Below are 26,537 nucleotides of genomic sequence, written 5' to 3' on the forward strand. Positions count from 1 at the left end.
GGAAGCTGCTTCCCTCAACGGAAGGTGTGTTCGGTGAGTCTCCCTGAGCTTAAGGGGATGTAGGAGAAAAAGGAAAGGCTTTGCCCCGACAAGGTGGGCTCCTGAAGGGTGTCCTTTGCTCGTTTGAAGAGAGGGTAGTGAAGTCCCCTCTGGAGATGTTCATCACTCCGGCTTTTGGCACAAAAGTGCTTTTGTCAAGCAGGTCCAAGTGGGTTGTGCAATTAAGACTAGCAGGCTTGGGTCCCAGCCAAGAGCTCGTGAGCACCTGAAGGACTGGGGACGTTCTTCTGTGCAGAATGGAGGCGTCTGTCTCCAGGGCTGCAGAAGGGACATCCCTGTACCTGACCATCTTTGCTCCATGTCAGCTGTCTCCACATCGGCTTCCAGCCCCTCTCACACCCAAACAACCCGACAGGGAACTCAGACTGGTTTTCAAAAGCACATTTTGTCCATTTTTAACAGTGTCACGTCTTCACGGAGAACCTCATTTTTATCAGAGCTGTAGAAGTGACCAGCATCTTTGGCAGTGATTTCTTGTCCTTCTTCAGAGGCTCGTACGCTGCTCCCTGTCCTCCAAGAAACAACTCTTCAGTTGCTACAAATCATAGAAGCACGCTGGTGCAAAAACCTCCATAAAAGTCTTCAGAGAAGATCTACATCTTGAGGCAGAATTTAGAAGAGAGGCAGGAGACTTGGCACGCAGCAGCGGAAGGCTTTTGTAAGGAGGCAGAAAGCTACAGACAGCAGATCAGAAACCCTGTGAGAAGCACGAGGGAGGGGCCCGGACCCGGGCTGCGGGGAGAAAAGCGGGCTTCCCGTGCCCCCTCATGCTGACCCATCAGCGCCTGTGGGCTGGAAGGGAAAACACACACAGCCAGGAGCATGTGGAAGGTGGAGTCTGCTGTGGGCAAAGGAGTCTGCTTTTAAGGTAGGTGATCTTAGAAGGGCCCCAAGTATCCAAGACAAAGAAGCACTGTTCAAAATAGAGTCCATTTTCTGTAAGCCACTTTGGAGATTATCTGCAATGCTTACTCTTATAATTATTATTATTTTAATCCCAGAAAAAAAGGACATGTCCTCAAAATATGTAAATGTTACACACAAACAAAAATGGAGAATGAAATTGGGGTGCAACGCTCGGTCTACCGTGCCCTACCCATCTCTGCCCCACCCCGTCCTCTCCATAATGGAGGCGTTCATGGAGAGACCCCACCTCCCGCTCTCCCTCCTCTCTCCTCCCCGGACCAAAGAAGACCAAGGACTTGACACTGTGGAATCTGAGTTTCTAACTGAAGCTGGCCAGCTTTTGCTGCTCCCACGACCTAGAACCTGGCCCTCTGGGGGCTGTTTCTTTTTCGGTGACAGCCAGGCGGTACCTCAGCCAGAGACAATGTGCGACCCTGCAGTTCAGTTCTGCCGTAACACCGGGATCAGCTCGGACCCCACAGGGGAGGGCACAATCTCCATCAAGGGTCCCCACTTCAGAGGCTGGCTGCAGGTTTGGGGGTCCCCAGGCCACCTGCACTTCTAACCAGCTGGTTACTAATCTGGGGTTCCTTTGACACCCTCAGGTTCAGTGATTTCACTAGAGTGATTCACAGAAATCAGGAACTGGACAGTACTGGACACGTGCTTCATGGCAGTGACAACTGACATTTAATGAGGGCTTTCCAGGTGCCAGGCTCTGTGCTGAGCACTTGATGTAGCTCTCATTGGATCCTCCAAACAATCCTGTGTGCCAGATGCAGTATCACCCCATTTTACACACGATAGACTGAGGCACAGAGAGGGGAAGTAACCAGCTCAAATTCTCACAGCAGGATAAGACAGATTAAGCATATTGCACAGCACAGGGAATTAGAGCCATGATCCTGTAACAACTTTTAATGAAGTATAATCAGAAAAGATGCTGGAACACCATGCTGTTCACTTGAAACATGTAACACTGTAGGTCAACCATATGTAAATTGAAAAAAATTCACACAGCTGGTGAGTGGCAGAGCAAGCTCTGAACTCATACTTTCACGTGTTATGCTATGTCGTTCCAGAGCTGCCTGGGGAAAGGGAGAAACCAAGAAGGTGGCCATCTTTGCTACAGAAAAACAACTCAGATGCAACTCAAGGACCCAGACTTACTTCGCACTCTCAGGGTAAAGACAATCTAGGTTTTGCCCTTGAAAGAACTCAGTCTTTAGAGTCAGAGGGCTGTTTTAAATCTCAGTTCTACCAGTTACAGTCAGCCCTCTGTATCCATGGGTGGGTTCCAAATCTGCAGATTCAACCAACCTTGGATGGAAAATATTTAGAAAAAAAAATTCCAGAAAGTTCCAAAAGGCAAAATTTAATTTATTATGCCCTGGCAACTATTTACAAAGCATTTATGTTGTATTTATAAGTATTCACATAGGATTTACACTATATTAGGTATTATAAGTAATCTAGAGATAATTTAAAATATACAAAAGGATGTGCATAGGTTATATGCAAATACGACCCCATTTTACACAAGGGACTTGAGCATCCTTGGATTTTGGTATCTGAGAGGTGCATTAGAACCAATTCCCCACAGATACTGAAGGATGACAGCAGCTGGTTGAGTGATGTTGGAGGACAAAAGCACCAATACTCTGATCTGCAATATCTCCATCGAATGAGTGGAGATTCTAATGGCACCTACTGTACAAGCTTGGCCTAAAAATAAAGAAGATCACTTATTTGAAAGTGGAAAACATGATACCAGCATAAGGCTTTTTCTTCTTTTTTCTTTTCCACTTAGTCTGACCCTGGTCTTTCACCCTCAGAAGTTGTCTTCTGTCCACCTTATCTATTCATTCCTCACACCTCACGTGATGCCCTCAAGCCTCTCTGGCCGCCTTAGATTACATTTTTGTTACCTTAGCTCAACTACTTTTACACTGTTCATGTGGACTACTGCTTCAGAGGCTGCAGAGAGCACCAGCTTCAAAAAGCATTTATTAAGCACCAACTGTTTGATTGGAAGAATTAATATTGTTAAAATGGCTACACCACCCAAAGCAATCTACCGATTTAATGTGATCCCTGTCAGATTACCCAGGACAATTTTCACAGAACTAGAACAAATACTCCTAAAATTTATTCGGAAACATAAAACACCTAGAATTACCAAAGCAATCCTGAGGCAAAAGAACAAAGCTGGAGGCATAACCCTCCCAGACAATACTACAGAGCTGCAGTAATCAAAACAGCATGGTATTGGCACAAAAAGGACACATGGATCAATGGAACAGAATAGAGAGCCCAGAAATAAACCCACACAACTACAATAAATTAATCTTCAACAAAGGAGGCAGGAATATACAGTGGAGAAAAGACAGTCTCTTTAGCAAGTGGTGTAGGGAAAGTTGGACAGCTGCATGTAAATCAATGAAGCTACAGAACACTCCCTCACACTATACACAAATATAAACTCAAAATGGCTTAAAGACTTAAACATAAGACAAGAAACCATAAATCTCCTGGAAGAGAACATAGGCAAAACATTCTCTGACATAAATCACAGTTTTCCTAGGTCAGTCTCCTAAGGCAATAGAAATAAAAGCAATATAAACCAATGGGCCTAATCAAACTTACACAAGCTTTTGCACAGCAAAGGAAACCACAAACAAAACAAAAAGACAACCTACAGACTAGGAGAAAATATCTGCAAATAATGCAACTGACAAGGACTTAATTTTCAGAGTATACAAAGAGCTCGTACAATTCAATATCAAAAACTGAAAAAAACCAATAAAGAGGGGCAGAAGGTCTGAATAGACATTTCTCCAAAGAAGACATACAGATGGCCAACAGGCACGTGAAAAAATGCTCAATATCACTAATTATCAGAGAAATGTAAATCAAAACTACAATGAGGTATCACCTAACACCAGTCAGAATGGCCATCATTTAAAAGTCCACAATCAAAAAATGCTGGAGAGGGTGTGGAGAAAAAAGGAACCTTCCTGTACTGCTGGTGGGAATGTAAACTGGTGCAGCCACTATGGAAAACAGTAAGGGGGTTCCTCACAAAACTGGAAATAGAGTTATCATATGATCCAGCAATCCTACTCTCAGGCATATATTTGGAGAAAACTCTAATTTGATACATGCATCCCAATATTCATAGCAGCACTATTTACAATCACTAAGACAACGAAGCAACTTAAATGTCCATCGACAGATGACTGGATAAAGAAGTTGTGAGATACACACATGTGCACAATGGAATACTATTCAGCCATAAAAAAGAATAAAATAATGCCATATGCAGCCACATGGATGGACATAGAGATCGTCATACTAAGTGAAGTCATACAGAGAAAGACAAATATCATATGATACCATTTATATTGGAATTTAAAAAATGATATAAATGAACTTATTTACAAAACAGAAACAGACTCACAGATGTAGAAAACAAAACTTAAGGTTACCAAAGGAGGAAAGGGGGGAGGGATAAATTGGGAACTTGGTTAGCAGATATAACCTACTATATATAAAATAAACAAGGTCCTACTGTATAGCACAGGGAACTATACTCAATATCTTGTAATAACTGATAATGAAAAAGAATATGTGTATATGTATAACTGAATCACTATGCTGTACGCCAGAAACTAACACAACATTGTAAATCAACTAGACTTCAATTTCAAAATAAATAAATAAGCATTTATCAAGCACCTAATTACACGTGGCACTGCACTTGTCACATGGCCGACACCTGGGCAGCACCGTGGGAAAGGCCAGGAGCACAGCCTCAGAAGAGCTGGTCCTAGTCCCAGGTCTGCCTCTTCCTAGCTTACCTTAAAAAAGACACTTAGCCTCCCGGAGCCCAGACTACTTGTTTGTAAAATATCACCAGCAACTATGCCTGTCTCGCCAACCTCGCAGTCTGGTGGGAGATCACAGGAGAGGATGTATGTGGAGTCTCTGGAAGCGACAAACCTCTCTGTGCACAGGGGGCGTCGTTATGTAAGACAGAGTTGAAGCAGACAGAGCATCCCACATACAGAGATCTAGGACAGCTCTAGAAGAATCCACACAGAAACAGATGGAAAAACGGCACAAGACTTGCACACAAAGAACCACATGTTCACATCAGAGTCAGGCTTGCCAGCTTCCCGACTTGATTTCCAGCTGCCCTGCCCCAGAGGTGCTCAGGCCAAGCCCACCCAGAGAGCTCAGACTTCAAGGCACAGGCAGAACTGGGGGAACCTCCACGAAAGTCAAGGGCCTGCTGAGCCTCTGGACTGCACAGGGCAGGAGAAACAGCTCGCACTGGAGACAGGAGCCACAGCCTGGGAGCAGAAACAATAAGGAACCAATCGCTCATGTTTAGTCGAAAACAGAAACAATTTATCCGTGGCCCCAACTGTCTCCCGTCCAGTTTATGCCTTAGGACATCTGTCTGCTGCAGGCTGGCATGGGTTTAATTCCAATAGCTACCCAGGCTCCATGTTAACGTGTTTGTTGTTTTTTACTGGCTGTTTGTTTCTCACAAGTCTCATAGGGAACTAATCAATTGAGCATTTGCATGGCAATACACTTCTACTTACTTGTGTAACAAATGCTATAAATCCATTTTAATTGCCTGGGAGGGAGGGAGGTTTACAAGGGGATGCCAACCCCTGGTGAGTTGAGACATCCCTGAGTCTTAAACAGAGGGACAGCTTCAGAGGAGAAATAAAGACGTCATCTGGAAACGGCCTTGGCATCAAAAGGCCTGGATTTTATTCCACGTCCTACCACTAATGTGCTTTGTGGCATCAAACAAGCCTGCTTCAGATTCAGTTCGTTTTTTCATTTGTAACCTGAAGACGCTGGACTAGATTCTATCAAAGGTTCATTTCTACACAGTGTGTGATTCAATCATGGTTTCTGGTTCTTCTGCAAAAAAAGCTACTTACGAAGCACATCAAAAGTGGTTTTAAGGGGGGGGGGGATGTGTGTCCTACTGAGAAATACGGCGAATTTTCACCAGAATAAGAACCATCATCATTATTGTTACTGCCACCATCCCTGTCGCTTACTGTTTACTGTGGGCGGGCCTCTGCCCTGGAGTGAGTTGCTCACCATTTTATTCAAAGCCTCTCAACATTTCTTAGTGCTTCACAAGATCCATTCAAAACAGAGAGACTTATGTTCCCGGGAGAGAGGATGGGACAATTATGGATTACGTGACTAAAAGCTACCACTTATCAGTGGTCTCCTTCCTGCCAGGTGCTTGACGTACCTTTTTTCCAATCCTCACGACAACCTTACAAAGGAGGTGGATGAGTCCTGAGTTCATTTGCTTGCCGATCAAAGCGCCACAAACTTAGCAGCTTAACTCGACATGTTTCCGTGGGCCAGGGGTGCAGCCTGGCTCTGCTCAGACTCTCACAGGCTGCAGACAAGGAGTCAGTCAGGCTGTGATCTTCTCCATCGACGCTGTATTCGAAGCCCACTGCCTGTGGCCTCAGAAATGAGGGCCCAAGTTCTCTGTGGTCATAGCACTGAGATCCCTGCTGTCCTGCTGGCTGTCACCTGGGTCTTCACAACAGGGCAGTTTACTTCCTCAGGGCCATTAGGAGACTCTTTCTGGCTTCTGGCTTCTGTCTCTGACCTCTGGATCCTCTTCTCAAGGGCTTGCCTGATTTGGTCAGGCCCACCCTGGAACTAGTTTGGTTCCTTGATTACTTCTGCAGACCCCCCTACCTTTGCCATTCATGGTGAGATAGTCATGGGTCTGATAGCCCACCACATCCACAGGCCCCATCACACTCGGGAGGGGATTACCCAGGACGTGGGCCCCAGGGGTGGGACTCTTCCAGGGCCATCCTAGAACTCGGCCACAAGTCCCGTCTTAGATGTCCGAGGTGCTGGCTGGACTCCATGGGGAGTCAGAAGCCAAGCTGAACTTGTACTTCAGAGTCCTGAGGCCAAGCCCTCCTTACATATCACACCCCTGTTCTAACAGCAGACTCCATGTCCTCCAAATATGCCTTTTGCTGAAGTCATCCCGGGCACCTGCAGTTCATAAAATACTTTACTACCCGTAAACTTCACTGTGATTGATTCAAGTTCAACATTTCCCCTGGAATGTCAATCAACTCCAGGCGGAGCTGTCAAACCCAATTGCTCAGAAACCAGCTGATACAGACTATTCATAAAGCCATGTGGAACAAGGGAGCTGTGAAGCTCACTTGATGTCTTTCCTCTCTCCTCTCCTCCGCCACCCACTGTCCTTGTCCTGGTGTCCCCGTCCCACCAGCGCTCGGGAAGCTTCTGTACTCGGCTAGTCTGCGTCCCGGTGGTCGTAATTCTGTGCCTTTTGTGTGCTTCTGTCGCCACCTAGCCGTCGCGGGGAGAACCGCTCCTCTCTGGGCTAACCTCCCTCCTTCCACATCCATGCCCTCTCCCACCTACAGGTGTACCTTTAGACCCAGGAGTCCACAGTCCTCTCGACAACAAACACGTGTGTGCTGTCTTTTTTCAGTAGGAATCTTCTTTGGTACTTGTGTCCAAGGCCTAACCATTTAAAAGGAAGTATAAAAAAGTCGTAGCACAGAGAACTGGCATCACTTGAGTCATCTCAGCCCCCAGATGGGATGCGTCACTCCTTTAGAAGCTCTCTGCTGGTAAGAACCGTGCCTTGTTTCTCTCCGAGTCCCGGACGCCACCAAGAACATTCCACGTGCCCATGTCCGGTCCGCCTGGTCGGAAGCTGTCTCCTCCCTGAAACTGGCAAGTTTCTGCTCATTCTGCAATTACCGCGTGCCAGGAGCTTGGTGAGCACGTCTCGTGTGATCCTCGTGACAATCCTCGTGACAATTATCTCCATCTTACAGTCGAGGGAAGTGAGGCAGAGTGAGGTCCCAAAGCTGGGCCCCTCCCCCGACCTAGGACTCTTCCTCAACACTCAGTCCCTCTACTGCTCCTCCGCCAGCGTTTGTCTGTCTTCCTCCTGCCATTTTTCCATTCCCCTCCCCTGCCTTTAGCTTACATTCCTCTTTCTCTGAACCTGAAACTCAAGCCCCCTGGGACATCGTCCTCTGCGGTGTATGTGCAGAAGCTCATGTGTGGGGTCCTCGGGACCGCAGTGTGCACTCACTCACCCACCTGTGAAACTGCAACAGCTCCCGGTACCGAAAGGTTGTTGCTTCCGAAGGAGAGGTGCTGACAGTGTGAAAGCAGGCCTGGCTGGGAACAGCGAGCCTTGGTTTAATTTTTCTTTTTTTTTTCGGTAAACTGATCAGCAAGTGAGAGCAAAGACGTCAGTCTGGGCGCTTCAGCCTTGGGCAGGCTGAGTAGAGGCATCAAAGAAAATAGGTCTCAAAGCCGGGAGTCTGTCTGGGTAATGACCACAGGGTCCCCCAGAGGCCGGCCTGGGAGGTCCCCGATCGGAATCCCTGCGGCGCGGAGGTGGGCTCCCCGGAGGAGGCGGAGGGAGGAGGCGGAGGAAGGAGGCGTCCTTCGGTGCAGGGCTCAGAAAGAAAGAACGCTGGGCTGCAGGTTGTTCGAGGGAGCGTGGGATAAGGCAGTGAGCAAAAGCAGGATGGGAGTGAGTAGAAAGGGGAAGAAAGGAAAAGGAAGTGATAACAGGTGTGCGCAAAGGTTGGCGTCATGACACTGAACAACAATGCGGGGTGGACGCAGGCCAGTCAGCCAGGTATGGAGTCCTCAGGGCCCTGCGATGTCAGCGTGACCCCTTGGCCCTGGAGGCCCAGGTATGTCCTGGAGACATGCATGCACGCGGCCCCCGGGGGGCGGACCCTGGCTGTGCACCTGCAAGGAGCAGTGCAGTCTTTAACCAAACACCGCTCTCATCGAGTCTGTGCTGACTGAATATCTACCCTGGGACTAGGAGGGAGGGAAGAAAAACGTGAATGTCTGGCACCATCAAGGGGCAAAGGGGAGCTGAAAACCTGGCAGGTCAGATCGAGCTGCCCGCCGCCCGGTTCTGGTGGTGTGGCGGCCCCCGTGGTCGTAGCTGCGACCCTCCCCGCCCGCGGAAGCAGTCCTGGCAGGAGCCCCCGACCAGCTGGCTGAGCAGCAGCCGGACTTCCAAGGCCAGGAACCAGCTGGTCAGCTGGGCCAAAGCCCAGTGACGAGCCTGGCGGGCTGGTCTTGGCGGCCTCCCGCGCCTCCCCCGCTCCGTGCCCGGCCCACACAGGCGGCTCACCTCCAGCCGCCTGAGTCAGACACAAAACCCCGGCCAGCTAACGAGGAGCCGCCGCGCCCCTGCCTCGGGGCTTCACGAAATGTGCACTTCTCATCATAGGCCCGCCCTGGGATTTCTGTTTCGAGACCCAGAATTTCTGACTTTCCAAGAAGGAACCCAGCACCCAGGGTTGTGAAAAAAAATCACAGACATTAACGTTTTCAGAGTCTGCTTCTCCCGGTGGACAAGTTCCAAAAACTCACCTGCCCAGAGTCCCGTGCCTATGTTAAGACCACACTGTCCCCCTGCGTCTTGAGGACGTTTGGGGCTGTTTCTAATTACTCCCTGCACTTGGGGGAATTCAGTTTTGCTTTGGGTGATTGGAAACTATTTCCGTCTTCCCATATGTATTTGGTTATCACTAATTGGAGAAAGTTATTTTTAGTATTTCTTCTTCTTTCCAGCTTTGTAGATCTGCCCTATTTAGGGGGGAAAAATCTAGAAAAGAGTAGTTTGGGGGATTTTTTTTTTTAGAGGAATACCAGAGATGCTTTTAAAGGTCTACAAGCAAACTTTTCATGTTCAGTGGGGAAGTCAGTAAGAGGAACAGGGAAGGCAACGCCTGGATTTTATTCCACACACCTGTGCTGGCACAGCAAGGCAGCCAGGGGTCCTTTCATCCTTCAAGACTCCGGTCAGTGTCAACTCCTCCAAGGGGCCTCCTGTATCTCCCCTGTTCTCCTCCTGCTCCAGGCAGACCCATGGTCCTCAAATTCAACAACCACACAAGCCCTGTACCTTGCTATGTTTTCAGATACTACCTGCACCCCCAGAGAATTCTGCCAAGTTTAGGCATCTTTTAAAAAATATGGAGAATTCAAATCTGATTTAAAATCTGTTTTACTTAATCTCTCCCAAAGCAACTTCTACTAATTAGTAATCTGATAAGCAGTTTTAGAAGTATTTCAGTACTTAAATTATTTTAATAACCCCAGCACACAGCTATTTGTTTAATGCTATCAAAGTTAAATGGTATTTTTTATCACTTGGTTTAATATTTTGTTTTTAACTATCACTTACCAAAAATAATTTTTTAAAAAGCAATTGTTGAACCACATAGAAAAATGAAACTTTTACTATTTTGATTAGGGTAGACCTGTCAGTAGTACTCAAAAGCTGGTTACTATGGAAGCACCTTAATTTTTTCAGTTCTTCATTATGCCGAGTCTTAGAATTAGGAACTCTTTCAAATATGTGAGAACTTTAGAAAAATTTAACTGAAAATGAATTAACCCAGCACACACATATTAGAATGGCCCAAACCCAGAACACAGACAACTTCAAGTGCTGGCAAGGATGTGGGGCCACAGGGACTCACACCCAGTGCTGGTGGGAATGCAAAGTGGGGCGGCCGCTTTGAAAGACAGCTTGGCAGCTTCTTACAAAACTATACATCCTCTTACCATGTGATCCAACACTTGTGCTCCTTGGGATACTTACCGAAATAAGTTGAAAGTTTATGTTCACACAAAAACCTGCACGCAGATGTTTACAGCAACTTCATTCATAATTGTCAAAACTTGGAAGCCAGAATCAACCCAAGTGTCCATCAACAGATGCCCGGATAAAGAAGATGTGATATATATATATATATCTCTATGTGATATATACATCCATATATATCTTCCATTGTGTGTATATATATACACACACTGTGTATGTATATACACACTATATATACATACATTGTGTGTGTATATATGTGTGTATATATATACAATGTAAGTATATACACAATGGGTACACACACACACAATGGAATATTACTCAGCCATAAAAAAGAATGAAACAATGCCATTTGCAGCAACATGGATGAAACTGGAGATTGTCATACAAAGTGAAGTAAGCCAGAACAGGAGAGGAAAAATACCATATAATATCACTTATGTGGAATCTAAAATAATGACACAAATGAACATATTTACAAAATAGAAACAGACTCACAGACATAGAAAACAAACTTATGGTTATCAAAGGGGAAAGGAGGGGAGGGATATATCAGGAGTTTGGGATTAGCAGGTAAAAACTACTATATATAAAATAAACAACAAGGTCCTACTGTATAGCACAGGAAACTATATTCAATATCTTGTAACAAACTATAATGAAAACGTATGTGAAAAAAATATATATATAACTGAAGCACTATGCTGTACCCAAGAAACTAACACAACATTGTAAATCAACTATACTTTAGTTAAAAAAAAAACTTGGAAGCCACCAAAATGTCCTTCCGTACATGGATGGATAAATGAACTGTGGTCCATCCAAACAACAGAATATTATTCAGCATTAAAAATAAATGAGCTATCCAGCCATAAAGAGACATGGAGGAAACTGAAATGCATACTACCAAGTGAAAGAAACCAATCCGAAAAGACTATGATTCCAACTATATGACACTCAGGAAAAAGCAAAACTATGGAGACAATAAAAAAAACCAGTAATTGCCAGAGGATGAGGAGGAGAGAGGTATAAACAGAACACAGAGGATTTTTAGGGCAGTGCGACTTTTCTCGTAATGTAGACATGTCATTATACACGTAACTAAACTCATAGAATATACAATACCAAGAGTGAACCCTAATGTAAACTAGCGACTTTGGGTGATAATGATGTCAGTGCAGGTTCACTGATTCTAACAAACGTACCGCTCTGGTGTGGGAAGTTGTTAGCGGGGAGGCTGTGTGTATGTGGGGGCAGGGAGTGTATAGGAAATCTCTGTATCTTCTGCTCAGTTTTGCTATGAACCTAAAACTGCTCTTCAGAATAAATTCTATTAAAAAACTTAAAAAATAATTAACTACCTCTGGTTAAGAGTTTGTAGAAAATTAAGCTTAAAAAAATAACTGTAATTGCATTTTGATTATTGCTGTCTTCCCAGTCTCATTCATTCTGCTTTACAGCTAAGAAGTTACCCTGGGGAAGGAGAGGGAAAGTTCTTATTTTCACACAGTGGGGAGATTTCCTAGTATTACGTCTGTCCTGCCTCGGTTGCAGAGAGTTGACATGGCCAAGTGCATGCTCTTCCTGAGGGACCCAGACCCACTGAGCGACGGTGGGAGCCCACGGGCCGTTCCAGCGCACCCTGGGACTGCTCTACTGGGCCATTTCTGCTGCAGAGTTTTCTATGACGTTATTGTCGCTAGTCTACATTGCAGTCTGACCCGTCCCTCGAAGAAATGCTACTTCCTTCACCTCCTTTCCAGATTTTGGTTTTTAATAAATACCCTACACACTAAACTCCATCTCAGCACCTGGTTCTGGAAAACCCAGCCTGTTAACATCTTAGAACGTAATTGCTTAATTAATAATTGACATAATATGTACCTTTACATAGAAGTACATTATTCTTCAAAATAGTGTGTTTTATTTTTATCACAGGGGAAACTGGTTCTTTTATAGAATGACTACTGGAATGAAAGATTCAAAAGTTGAGTGCCAAAAAAAGCTGAGTCTCAAAAAACACAGATTTTTTTTACCATATAATATCATTTATATGTTGAATCTAAAAAGAAAGACACAAATGAACTTATTTATTAAACAGAAATAGACTCACAGACATAGAGAACAAACTTATGGTTACCCCAGGGAAAGGGAGTGGGAAGGGATAAATTGGGAGTCTGAGATTTGCAGATACTAACTAGTATATATAAAATAGATAAACAACAAATTTCTTCTATAGAGCACAGGGAACTGTACTCAATACTTTGTAGTAACCTATAACAGAAAAGAATATGAAAAGGAAAATATATATGTATATGTATGACTAAAACATGATGCTGTGCACCAGAAATTGACAACATTGTAAACTGACTATACTTCAATAAAAAATAAATCAGATTTTAAAAACACAGTATTTCTAACAGCTACTATGCAAATCATTATTTACATTATGTTCCTCTAAACATAAGCCATCCCTTTACTTGGGGATATAGTCACTATAACTCCCCCTATATCTTGCTTTATATTTCTTCACATTTTATTTGAAAATCTTTTATATCTGTATCTGCCTCCCCAGCACCTAGAGTGGAGCCTGATACACGATAAGTGTTCAATAAATACTGGCTGAATAGATAAATGAATGGACAAATACATGAATAAGGATTTTAGGGCCAAAGACAGATAAAACATATTCAGGACAATAACATATTTGTCCTCTCTTATCAGGAAAATGAAGCATGGTGTTAACTTGAGATATGTTCATTGTATAAACACAGATGTATTCAGACCTTTCTGGAAACCGTTTTTCTTTGGTCCCTCTTTGCTGCCAGCCTCATGCCCTTGCAGGCTGCAGGATCGCACGGCTTCAGGGAAGCTCACAGGAAGGCTGTGCTCAGGGGCTGGGGAATGGTGACAGATGGCTGGATGCCCTCATTTTGCAGATCCCTCTGTATCTGTGCTCTTAAAGGCCTTGTAACTAGTATAGGGTGAGACGTGTATTATCCTTTGGTTACAGCACAAGTTACTAGAATCCCAGATTAGTGTCTAGTCCCCTAAACCTCAGAGCCACTAATCTTCTGTGGTGGCTCTTGTGTACTTGTTGATGTTGGGTATTTTCAGAACCTGGTGAATTCTGCTTCATTATCTCTGGCTTGGGATGAGATTTTCCCCAGCATTAGCTCTTTGGCTTAGAATATGGTTGGCTCATATATTTTTTTTATTGAAGTATAGTCAGTTTACAATGTTGTGTCAATTTGTGGTGTACAGCATCATATTTCAATCATGCATATACATACATATATTCCTTTTGAGATTCTCTTCCATTACAGGTTACTACAAGATATTGAATATAGTTCCCTGTGCTATACAGAAGAAATCTGTTGTTCATCTATTTTATATATAGTAGTTAGTATCTGCAAATCCCAAACTCCCAATTTATCCCTTCCCACTCCTTTTTCCCCCTGCTAACCATGAGTTTGTTCTCTGTCTGTGGCTCATATATTTTTTGTGTCGGACTATCTAAAGACAGGAGAACAAACTTGAAGAGGGTGAGTGAAGGTGATACGGGAGACCTGAGATAGAGCTAGGACTTCTGTCCGCGACCTGAGTCATCAAAAGCAGTCGTTCACCTTGTTGCTGTTGTGTGACAGGGTGGGAGAAAGGCACGGGTGGATTTAGAGGTCTGGTGGACGGGGAAAGCCGCTCCCCAGCCTTCTGTGGAAGGAGCTGGCCTATGAATGTAACTGAACTGCACAGACAGTCAAGCACGGTCCATGGTCGTACTTTTAAGTTCAGCTGCAGCATCTCCGTCACACCCAGCTACAATGAGAGGTCTTTAAGGCTGCCATTATCCAATGGTTTTCCACTTGAAAGAGAAGGATGTGATTACTCACGCTAAGTCTTTAGGCAGTAGCATTTTTCTTATAGTTTCTAAATAAACCTTCTCTAGTTTAAGTAATTTGCAGCATGGTGGGGGGTTGGGGGGAGAAGGTCATCTTTTCCATTTTTCCTCAGAAGGAATTCTCTTTTTTTTTCCCCTCACAAGGAAATGATTACACAGAACAAATACAGAAGACTCCAAATGTTGAAAGTAGCAGGCTTTTAAATTTCATAGGGTCAGTTTTCTTAAAACGTAATTCTACCTGTGTTGCTGAAAATAGAACTGAGAAATCCATGAGCTCTTGGACTATCCCCCTGTTTTTGTAGGTATTGTCACCACTTCCTCCACCAGGAAGTATCTGTTACACAAATCCCATTGGGAATGGCTTTTCCATCATGAGCTGCTCATCACTGCTATCAGAACAGTGCTCCCTGGAGACCACACTGAGACTCTATCCAGACAAGAACGCAAGTGTGAGCTGGAGGAGTCTTGGTGTCTGACTGGTGCTGTCCCCACCAGAGCTGCTCTATAGAGATATTTCTTTACCCTTTGCTATGGACTGAATTTTACCCCCTAAAATTCATATGCTGAAGCTCTAGCCCCCAGTGTGACTATATTTGGGCCTTTGAGGAGGCAATTAAGGTCACCTGAGGTCACAGGGGTGGGGCCCTGAGCCTACAGGACTGGTGCCCTTGTGAGAAGAGGGAGAGACACAGGGCTGCACATACAGAGGAGAGGCCGTGTGAGGACACAGGGAGAAGCTGGCTGTGTGTGAGCCAAGAGGAGAGGCCGAAGGAGAGGCAGCCCTGCCCACACCTGGACATCCAGCTTCCACACTTATTTACGTGAGGAAATGTATGTCTGGGTTTGAGTCATCGAGGCCGTGTACTTTCTATGGCGGCCTGAGCAGACGCAGGCATTCCTGAATACGCGATGCCCCAAGTACATTTACTGAAGATACATTCACAAGAAAAATGCACAGACCAAAGAAAGAGAATCACAAGGAACAGCAAACAGGAGGGTGAGCACTCCCCAGAACTAAAGACACTGGAACCAGCTGAAAGAGTTTATTAATTAAGTTTGTTTGAAATACTGAGATAAAAGAAGGTACAGAAATCATAAGGCAAATACAGGGTAATACGGGAAAAGGACACATGTTTTTGAAAGGGAACCATGTATAAATCGTGGAAATAAAAGGAAATAATTATTGAAATTAAAAGCTAGCAGGTAGGGAAATAGTATATTAGACCCAGCTAAAAAGAAAATTAGTGAATTGAAATATAATTCTAGGAGGACAGTATAGCTCAGTGGTAGAGTGTGTGCTTTGCATGCACGAGGTCCTGGGTTCAATTCCCAGTACCTCCGTAAAATAAATAAATAAATAAATAAATAAACCTAATTACCTCTCCCAAAAATAAATTTAATTTAATTTAAAAAATTGTACTGCTAAAAAAATAAAATAAAGAAGAAATATAAGTCTAGAAAAAGTCTGTAGCACAGAGGTGAAAATAGGAAAGAGGCTAAGATACATAAAGATAGAATGAGAAACCCCAAAGTGTATGTAGCAAAAATTACAGAAGAAAACAACAAAAAAATAGAGGGCAAGGCAGTATTTTAAAAGTTAAAGGTTGAAAATTTTCCTGAGTTGAAGACGGAATCAGTCTTTGGATTAAAGAAATATATCAAGGATCTGAGCAGGAAAAATAAAAGCAAAATCCCACCTAAATATATTGTAGTGAAATAGCAGGTCATCAAAAATAAAGAAAAAAGTCTTAAAAGCTACTAGATGATAGATCAGAGAATGGAAATCATGTAGCAGAAGACTCCTCCACAACAGAAGGCAAATGACCATGACGGTATTTCAAAGTTCTGAGAAAAAAAAAAAAAACCTGCCTCCCTGAACTCTGTCGCAGTGACACTGTCATTCAAGAGTGAGGGCAAAAGAAACGTTTTCAGACAAGAAAGTTTACTCTTTACAGGCTTCCCTGGAACTGATTTAAAACGTACCACAGGAAAATCGGATTGGAGTGGTAGGCAAGAAGTATGCGGTAAATACTGTGGTGAATCTAAATCAGCATTCACTGTAAATAATAAGGATGGTGCTGAAACTGACAAATGTGGTGGGGGTCAGGGTAGAAATAAAATGGAATTAAAGTGCCAGAAAGTGACAGCATGGAAGCTAGAAAGTTGGTTCTCAAGAGTTCTCAGGTTTTTGTATTATTGAACTAACAGAAGTATTAATTTTACAATCTGACGAACCGAAGTATTAACTTTACAATTCAGGTAAATATTTGTGTTAAAAATTGAGAAGAATAAACGGATAAATCGTTAAATTAATTGGGGAGAGCTAGGCAAAGAAAACAAAGACAACCCCAATCAATTCAATAGAGGTCAGGAATTGGGGTGAAGGGGGGCCGTGGTAAATGGGAAACAGTAAGATGATAGAAAAGATCAAATCTATCAGTAAGCAAAGCAAATGTAAGCACACTGTATGTGCCTAAGAGACTCACCTCCACGTACAAGATTAGTCAGATGTTGCTCTACTCTTTGTGGCTTGGAGTTTTAGTAACGAGAAGTTAGTGTACTGTCATTCTTCTTTGCTCTGTATGGAATGCATCTTTTTTTCTGGCTGCTTGTAAGATTTTTTTAAATTGTTGGCTTTAAGCAATTTGATTATGAAATTATAGTGGCACTTGTGCCCAAATTAGTCTGTAGATTTAACCCAATGATAAAAAGCTTTATAAAAGAGTTTTTATAGAGGTTGATATGCTGAGTGTAAAATTTATGTGACTATAAAAAGGACGTGGAATAGCCAAAACAACTTCTTTAAAAAGTTGGTAGACTTATAGTACCTGGGTTATACTGTCTGATTTCAAAGCTTATTATAAACCGGTAATAACTGAGACAGTCTAATCGAGACAAATAATCAATGGAACAGAATGGAGTCCAGAAACAGATTCACACACCTGTGGTACACTGATTTTTGACAAAAATACAGAGGAAGTTCAGCGGAGAAAACTTCTAGAAGGAAAAACAGGAGAAAGTCCTAGTGGCCTTTGGTTTGGCAAAGATTTCTTAAACACAAATTTTATAGCATAAACTATAAAAGCAACCCCTCCTCCCGCCCGCACATCCCCCTGCCTGTTTCAGACAACCACGGATCTCCTGTCTGTCACTGTGGAATAGTTTGAATGCTCTAGAAATTTCAAAGAGATGGAAACATACAACAGACGGTCTTTTGTGTCTGGCTTCTTTTGCTCAGCAGGAAGTTTGTAAGGTTTGTTCCTACAGCAGGTGTTAAGTAGTTTGGTTGTCATTGTTGTTTTTCTAGCTGCTAAGTGGTACTCCACACTTTGTCCTGTCCCCAAGTAACGCGCTCTGGAGCGGTTTCCATGCTGGAGTTACTATGAACGGTGCTACTGTGCACAGCCACATGTGAGTAAGTACAAGACTTTGTGTGGAAGTGTGTTTTCATTTCTCCTGGAGTTTGTTGTTTCCCTAGGAGTAGAACTGTAAGGTCATGGGGTAACTAGATCTTTAACTATTTAATCAGCTTCCAAAATGATTTACAAAGTGGCTGTGGTCATTTCACGTTTCCACCAGAAATGCAGTGGTGTTGCAGTCTCTCTGTTTCCTCGTTAACACTCTGCTTGTCTGTGTTTTTGAGTAGAGTCATTCTGGTGGTGGTACAGTAGCATCTCAGTTTGATTTCAATTTCATTTCCCCAATTAAGTTTAGTGTCTTTGCATGTTCTTATTAATCATTTATATGCCATTTTAAGACTACTAAAATATTTTGTCCATTTAAAAAATTGGGTTTCTTATTGTTAGTATTGACTTATAAGAGTTCTTTATATATTTTAGATATAAGTCCTTTGTCAGATACATAATTTGCAAAAATTTACTCCCCGCCTGTGACTTGTTTCTTCATTTTTAAAGATATCTTTTGAAGAATAAATTTTTCATTTTGATAAATTTTCGCCAACTTTTTCTTTAATATATCATCCTTTTGAAATCATATGTAATAAGTCTTTGTCTAGTCCAAGGAGACTAGACATAATTTCTCCTATATTCCTTTCCAGAATTTTTATAGCTTTAGTTCTTACATTTAGATCTTTGATACATTTGGAATAATTTTTTGCATATTGGGCAAATTCTTTTTTTTGAGTACATGGATAGTCAGTTGTTTCTTTTCAATAGTTTGGACAACAAATACAACAAAAAAAAGACCCCTGCAAAAAGACTATCTTGCTGTACAGGACAGATTAAACAATCATTTATATACACACAAACGTAATTATGTTTATAATTCTGGACCTTTTTATACCACCTCAGGACCTTCTGTTAGAAAAGGGAAGCATTTATCTCGGCTCCCGTCTTGTGTTGGTTAAAGGTTTGCCCTCTGGGCACTAACTCCCTTGCGACACTGAACATTTCCGAGGTGTTCTACACCATGGGGTCAACAGGGAAGTCCCAGGACAGGAAGCAAGTGACCACTGCCCCTACCTGAGGCAAGATGCTTGCAGGCTGTACCTGCCTGAAACCAGCTGGAGCCCAGAAGAACTGGTCCCAGTGGCTGGAACAGAAGTCAGGTAAACAAAGGGATATGGTAATGATGCACCTGAGTGGCCAACACTCTGTCTTATCTCCATCTCCAAAAAAGAGGAGCTGTAGTCGCAGACATGTTTCTGGACCATGACATGGCAAACTGCAACAGTGGCTGAAATCCAACTGCGCAGTGGCAGCAGCATGAAGCAAATTCTGTGTCACCGCCGCATTAGCGGCAGGAAGTGGCAGATTAACCTTGGGCAAAGGAGGCTAGAGGGAGATTGGGGACAAGATCCAATCCCCTGGGGTAACCAACGGGCTCTGCCCACAGCTCCCGGGGCACCCGGTGGGAACCAGAGCTGAGAGCAGGAGGGGGTGGGGGGCTGAGGTGGCAAGATCTCCACCGTCAAGGATCAAGGGGCATTTGAGAACTTCACTACTTAAACCCATGGAGCAGGCAGTATTACTCACCTAAGGTGATGCAGGGATGAGAACAAACCCCCCTCCCCCAGAAAGGTGCCTTGTTTAAGGGGCCACAATGGAAGCAAGAAGAGGACCTCCTGACGCTGGGGAGACCAGAGGAGTGTCCCCTCCATCAGACCTGGGTGGACTGGAGAGACCTGAATCCTCCTAGGGAAGAGTGAACCTAACATGTGTAGTGATGACCATCTAATCCAAAGGTGACACTCAAAATACTCAACCACAGGCGTGGCCCGGGCACTGACTAGTAAGAAGAGACGCTAGGTGTAGGCAGTCAGTGAGTCACCCTGGGGCACACTGACGAACACTGGCTCTGCCCTGGGCCTTGACTTACGACAGCTAATGCAGCTTACAGCAAAGGTAACATCAGGTTAAAACCAGGGTGACAGACTCCCCTTGTGTGACAACCCTGATCCATCCACAGCTGCCGCCTAGACTGCTGTGCTGAGAAGGATTCCAGTGGTCATATCCCAGCTTAGAGGGAAAGGATGCTGTGATCAGTGATGTCTGCGACGGTCACAGCGCTGGACAGGCCAGCATCTGGCCCGCGTTACAGACTGATGGACCCTGGGTTAAGTGTTTACATTTAATCAGTCAACAAACATTTGCTAGTCACGTTCTCTGTGTGTGGCCCTTTGTTAAATACAGAGTTGATGCAAAGATGAAAAAGGCACAAGTCCCACACGAAGGAAGATCTTAACTCGTTATTAGGAAGACAGGTAAATAGGTCATTCCAACACCACAAATGATAATTACATCAACAGAGCGATACACAGGGTATGGTAAGAACATGAGGGAACAAAAGGCCAACAGAATTTCACAGGTGTGTCAGTTCAGCTAGGATTAGAAATGACTGAAATCAGAGACTTCCTGCGAGGAAAAGAGAAGAATTAGGGCTTTCAGTACCCACTTTACAAACCTACCTGCACGAAGTGCAGGAGACACAGAAAATAAACAGTCTGAGTTGTCACCATCTTCATTCCCAAGTCTACCCAGATTTTGTAGCTTAGGTCTAAGGCAAACTGGCCAGTTAGTAAGCTTCCAGGTGTCACGCTTTGTAAACTGGGCCATGCGTTCCAAAGGCCTTTGTGGGTTCGGGGGCAGGTGGCGTTGCCATCAGGCTGCAGGCACCCTTCAGGACGCCCTCTTTGTCAGCTGTGGGCAGCGGGGAAAGAGAAATGGGGAGCAGAGGAAAAGGCTTGATGAGACTTCTGTAACTTTCAACCCCCTTAAAAAGGGAAATATAAAGATGGAAAATCACTTTATCTACTTACTCTGTAAGCTAATGCCTTGGAAAGTAGCACTGCTTTTTTTTAGAAGCACGTGAGGTCAGAACTGAACACAGTTAATTCCACCAAACGGATGGAGAAACATGCACATTCTCTTCCATAAGACCAAATAGGACTACCTTCCTTCTTCCCACTCTGGGTGTGGAGAGCAGCCGGGAGTTCTGACCCCTCACCCTCCCTGGCTTATCCAGGCGCCCATGAACCATCTACTCCAAGCTTAACCGCGAGCTGAAGGCAGGTGTGTGAGGAAACGAAAGCCCAGGGAGGTCAAATGACTTGCCCCAACTCGTCCATTGATTCACTCCCTAGATGTCTCTCACTCTGGGCTGGGTTCTGTCCAACATCTGCAGAACCACTAGACAGAGGAAACTTCCAGACTGGAGTCTATCATCTGAAACACCAAATTAGGGCTTTTCCCACTGCCCCACTCTGCTCTGGAAGTTTGTGGATATTCAAGGCATAGGAGGATTTGGTTCCAGGACACCCGGACTTCCATTACTGCGGGGCAGAGAGAAGAGGTGAGCCTCAGTCCCAAAGGAGGGGGAGGCTCGCACAGCTTGACAGGCAGAGGACAGAAGTGCCCACAGCTTCAAAGAAGACTCTCCTAGTATGTGAAGGGGGTGGAGAGTGAGCCCGGGAGCAAAGGGGCCTATGATGTTGCAGAAGCCCACGTTGGGGCAGAACCTCAGGGGAGTGACCTGCCAGGTGCATCTATAGGTGTGGTGCCCTGGGTCCAAGGGCCCCAGCCGCAGCAAGCCTGTCCTGGGCTGGCTTGTCATGGAAGTCATGGCCTCACCCCTCCCTTAAGGACCATAAGAGCTCAGACCGATGAACGGAAGGCCCTCCTGTAACCTGGGCTGCAGGAGACCCCATGACCTTTGCAGGACCCTCTCTCCTGACGGGGAGAGAACCACAATGATGACCGAGATTATATTTTTAACAGTCTCTAGAGACTGGGAGCTTAGGAGTTCATTTACTTTGATTTTTTAAAATGAAACAATCGGGGAGGGGTTGGTATAGCTCAATGGAGAGCATATGCTTAGTATGCACGAGGTCCTGGGTTCAATCCCTAGTACCTCCATTAGTAAGTAAACAAACAGCCCCCCACAAAATTGAACGAATCTTTTGTATCTTGGTCTGAAGACTATGATAGAACTAAATCCACGTGCACTACACATATCCATAGAACAAGGCTGCTAGTTAGGCTTTTTTATGGCCAAGTAGTATTCCATTGTATAAATATACCAGCTTCTTTATCCAGTCATCTGTCAATGGACATTTAGGTTGTTCCTATGTCTTGGCTATTGTAAATAGTGCTGCTGTGAACATTGGGGTGCAGGTGTCTTTTTAAAGTAGGGATTCCTCTGGATATATGCCCAGGAGTGTGACTGCAAGATCATATGGTAAGTCTATTTTTAGTTTTTTGAGGACCCTCCATACTGTTTCCCACAGTGGCTGCACCAAACTACATCCCCACCAGCAGTGCAGGAGGGTTCCCTTTTCTCCACACCCTCTCCAGCATTTATCACTTGTGGATTTTTTAATGATGATGTGAGGTGATACTTCATTGTAGTTCCCTGTTTTTTTAATTTTTTCTCTGCTACCTCAATGTTATAGAGTCTTGCTATAGTCTTTGTGTCTCCATAAGGCACCTTAAATCCTTTTTGGGACAAAACAGGGACAGAAATAAATTTTTTAAACTTATAAATAGAGGTAGCTTCACGTCCCAGATTTTCTAAATCAATGTGGTTTTTCTTCCTGGGTTGAACATAAGCTTGTGGGCCAAGTCTCCAGCCTGGAAAATTACTGACTCACCTTGGCTATCTACAGCTGTGGGTGCACTAGGAGCCTGTTCTATTTTGACATTTACTTTTTTTCCACCCTCTGGATCCAGAAACAATTGTGTCCAAGAATTGTGCAAGAATTGAACAGACATTCCCAGTCTGAGAGCAAATGTTTGCCTCATCAAGTCCCAAACAACCTCGTTCTCAGGTTTTGTACATGGATTTTTTTTTTAACAATATACCTTGAAAAGTACACCAATGAGATTCCTTCATCGCAGAATTTTTGTCCTCAGCTTCGAGCCAGAGGATGTTTGTTAAAGGAAGAAGGAAATCTACAGCACAGGCCCCGGGAAGTCAAGTTTCTCTGAGTCTATAACTGCAGACTCATGGTCCTCAGAAGGGAAATCAGGCAGCTGAATTTCAGTGTATAAAGTGGAGCCAACTGATCATCTCAATAGATGCAGGAAAAGCATTTGATAAAATTCAACACCCGTTTATGATAAAAACTCTCACCAAAGTGGGTATAGAGGGAACATAGCTCAACATAATAAAAACTATATCTGACAAACCTACAGCCAGCATAGCACTCAACGGTGAAAAACTCAAAAGCTTCCCACTAAAATCTGGGACAAGACAAGGATGCCCACTATCACCACTCCTATTCAATGTAGTCTTGGAAGTTCTAGCCACAGCAATCAGGCAAGAGAGAGAAATAAAAAGGGATCCAAACTGGAAGAGAAGAGGTAAAAGTGTCGCTATATGCAGATGACATTATATTATATATAGAAAACCCTAAAAGGTCCACACAAAAACTACTAGAAATAATTGAAGAATTCATCAAGGTAGCAGATTTCAAGATTAACATTCAAAAATCAGTTGCATTTCTTTACACTAATGATGAATCAACAGAAAAAGAAAGTAAAGAAACAATCCCCTTTAAAATAGCACCCAAAGTAATAAAATACCTAGGAATAAATCTAACCAAGGAGGCGAGGGACTTATACACGGAAAATGATAAAACAATGATTAAGGAAATAAAAGAAGACTTAAAAAAATGGAAAGATATCCCATGCTCCTGGATTGGAAGAATCAATATTGTTAAAATGGTCATACTGACCAAGGCAATCTACAGATTTAAAGCAATCTCTAGCAAATTACCCAGGACATATTTCACAGAACTAGAACAAATCATAATAAAATTTATATGGAACCACAAAAGACCTAGTAATGCCAAAACATTACTGAAGAAAAAGAAAGAGGCTAGAGGACTAACTCTCCCAGACTTCAGACAATGCTGCAGAGCTACAGTCATCAAGACAGCATGGTATCAGTACAAAAACAGACATATGGACCAATGGAACAGAACAGAGAGCCCAGAAATGAACCCACAAACTTTTGGTCAACTAATCTTCGACAAAGGAGGCAAGAATATACAAGGGAATAAAGACAGTCTCTTCAGCAAATGGTGTTGGGAAAACTGGACAGCAGCATGTAAATCAATGAAGCTAGAACACTTCCTTACACCATATACAAAAATAAACTCAAAATGGATCAAACATTTAAACATAAGACAAGATACAATAAACCTCCTAGAAGAAAATATAGGCAAAACATTATCTGACATACATCTCAGAAATGTTCTCCTAGAGCAGTCTACCCAAGCAATAGAAATAAAAGCAAGAATAGACAAATGGGACCTAATTAAACTTACAAGCTTCTGCACAGCAAAGGAAACCATAAGTAAAACAAAAGACAACCTATGGAATGGGAGAAAATTTTTGCAAATGAAACTGACAAAGGCTTGATCTCCAGGATATATAAGCAGCTCATATGACTTAATAAGAAAAAAACAAACAACCCAATCCAAAAATGGGCAGAAGACCTAAACAAGCAATTCTCCAAGGAAGACATACAAATGATCAATAGGCACATGAAAAAATGTTCAATATCTCTAATTATCTGAGAAATGCAAATCAAAACTACAATGAGGTATCACCTCACACCAGTCAGAAAGGCTGTCATTCAAAAGTCCACAAATGACCAATGCTGGAGAGGCTGTGGAGAAAGGGGAACCCTCCTACACTGCTGGTGCGAGTGCAGTTTGGTGCAGCCACTGTGGAAAACAGTATGCAGATGGCTCAAAAGACTAGGAATAGACTTACCATACGACCCAGGAATCCCACTCCTGGGCATATACCCAGAAGGAGCCCTACTTCAAAATGACATCTGCACCCCAATGTTCACAGCAGCACTATTTACAATAGCCAAGACATGGAGACAGCCTAAATGTCCATCGACAGATGACTGGATAAAGAAGGTGTGGTATATTTATACAATGGAATACTATTCAGCCATAAAAACCTACAACTAACGCCATTTGCAGCAACATGGATGTCCCTGGAGAATGTCATTCTAAGTGAGTAAGCCAGAAAGAGAAAGAAAAATACCATATGAGATTGCTCATATGTGGAATCTAAAATAAATAAATAAATAAATAAATAAATAAATAAATAAATAAATAAAGTGGAGCCGATTGGAGTGAAATGAGAGAGATGGGGGTGGTGGGTAGCGGGAAAGAGAAAGCATCTCTGTGACTGATTGAATTGTTTCATTCATTCATTTTTTAAACACTCACTAATTCATTTATTCAGCATTTATTCCCACTTGGAGATCCCCCTTCCAGAATCCTTCAGCAAAGCTATGTTCAATGTTAACAGGTCAGTGTTCCCATACAAAGTGAAAGGAGGTCATGAAGGTCTTCCTGTGCCGGCCTGCTCTGGACCTGGGCCCATGAGGCCAGTTCAAGGCTGTGGACAGTTACACGTTGTCTACTGCATAAGGACACTGCATTCAAGGGGGCATCCTTCATATGACCTATTTATCAGGACAATATTCTGGCAGATGGAAGTATAGATCTTGTACCAACAGAATTCAGTGTATTAAGAGAGTTTCCCAACAAACAGAAATACAGTGTCTTGTGGAAAACATACCTTTATTTATTTGGTTTTTCAATGGAGGTACTGGGGTTTGAACCCAGGATCTCCGTGCATGTTAAGCGTGCACTCTACCACTTGAGCTATACCCTCCCCTCTAGTTATGTGACTTTTAAATAATACATTTTATTTTTATTTTGTTTCAGTACCTATGAATGAAGATAACAAATACTGACTGAAACAAAAGCATTAAAGTTAAAATTTGTCATTCCAAATTCACAAGACTAAAAAAGTGATAAGAAATATATACAATTAAGGCTTCAAATCGAGTTTTTTGTAAACGTATGGCATCTGTACTTCTGACACTACTACTAAGGTTTAAAACCGCACAGAGGCTTTTGGGGGACTGTGTACAGCACGCTGAGTTTTGTCTGTAAACAACATGGCCTAGAGATCCTTCTGCACCGAAACGGAAGCGCTCCCTACAGCTGCTGGGTGTCCTGGCACGCTGGGGTCCCCGTCTCCTGTCCGTGGCTACCTGGGCTGTTTCTGATCACAAGTGGCGCAGCGACCGTCTTGGAGACCCCAGGGCACGTCGTCAGAGGTGGGGATGTGCGGTCAAACTTGCCCACCTCCCAAGTGGGTCCCAACAAGTGTCCTACCTGCTGTCGCCTCAGCCAGTAGAAGGCGTTCACGTTGGGTTGAGAAGCCAAGGAGCTTTAACCTCCGGGCAGGGGACGGGGAGGCCGGAGCTCTGTGGGACCTGCAGCGGGAGGGGCGGGGCTGGGGCGGGGCAGCGGCTGCTCACGGCACAGATCCGGTGCCGGGCGCAGCGCCCCTTCCGCCATCTTGAACAGGGGGTCGTGGGCGGGGCTTCTACACACTCCCCCCCCAGGTATGCGCATGCGCGGACGTCCCGCGCAAAGGCACGCTTGCCTGCGGCGCCAGGTGAGAG

General features: G+C 43.8%; 1 long non-coding RNA gene and 1 other non-coding gene across 2 annotated transcripts; one reads left to right on the forward strand and one right to left on the reverse strand.

The window, feature by feature from the left end:
* The first annotated feature begins 15,838 nt into the window (after positions 1-15,838).
* TRNAA-UGC (transfer RNA alanine (anticodon UGC)) lies at positions 15,839-15,914 on the forward strand. Its single transcript has one exon. It is a non-coding gene; the product is annotated as a tRNA-Ala (tRNA).
* A 4,234-nt stretch (positions 15,915-20,148) lies between these two features.
* Positions 20,149-26,334, reverse strand: LOC140689045 (uncharacterized). Its single transcript, XR_012063921.1, has 2 exons — positions 26,245-26,334; positions 20,149-20,731 (listed from the first exon to the last, which is right to left on the reverse strand). It is a non-coding gene; the product is annotated as an uncharacterized lncRNA (long non-coding RNA).
* Between the last annotated feature and the right edge of the window lie 203 nt (positions 26,335-26,537).

The sequence above is a fragment of the Vicugna pacos genome, chromosome 24, assembly GCF_048564905.1.
Source record: "Vicugna pacos chromosome 24, VicPac4, whole genome shotgun sequence".
In the NCBI taxonomy this organism is placed as follows: Eukaryota; Metazoa; Chordata; class Mammalia; order Artiodactyla; family Camelidae; genus Vicugna; species Vicugna pacos.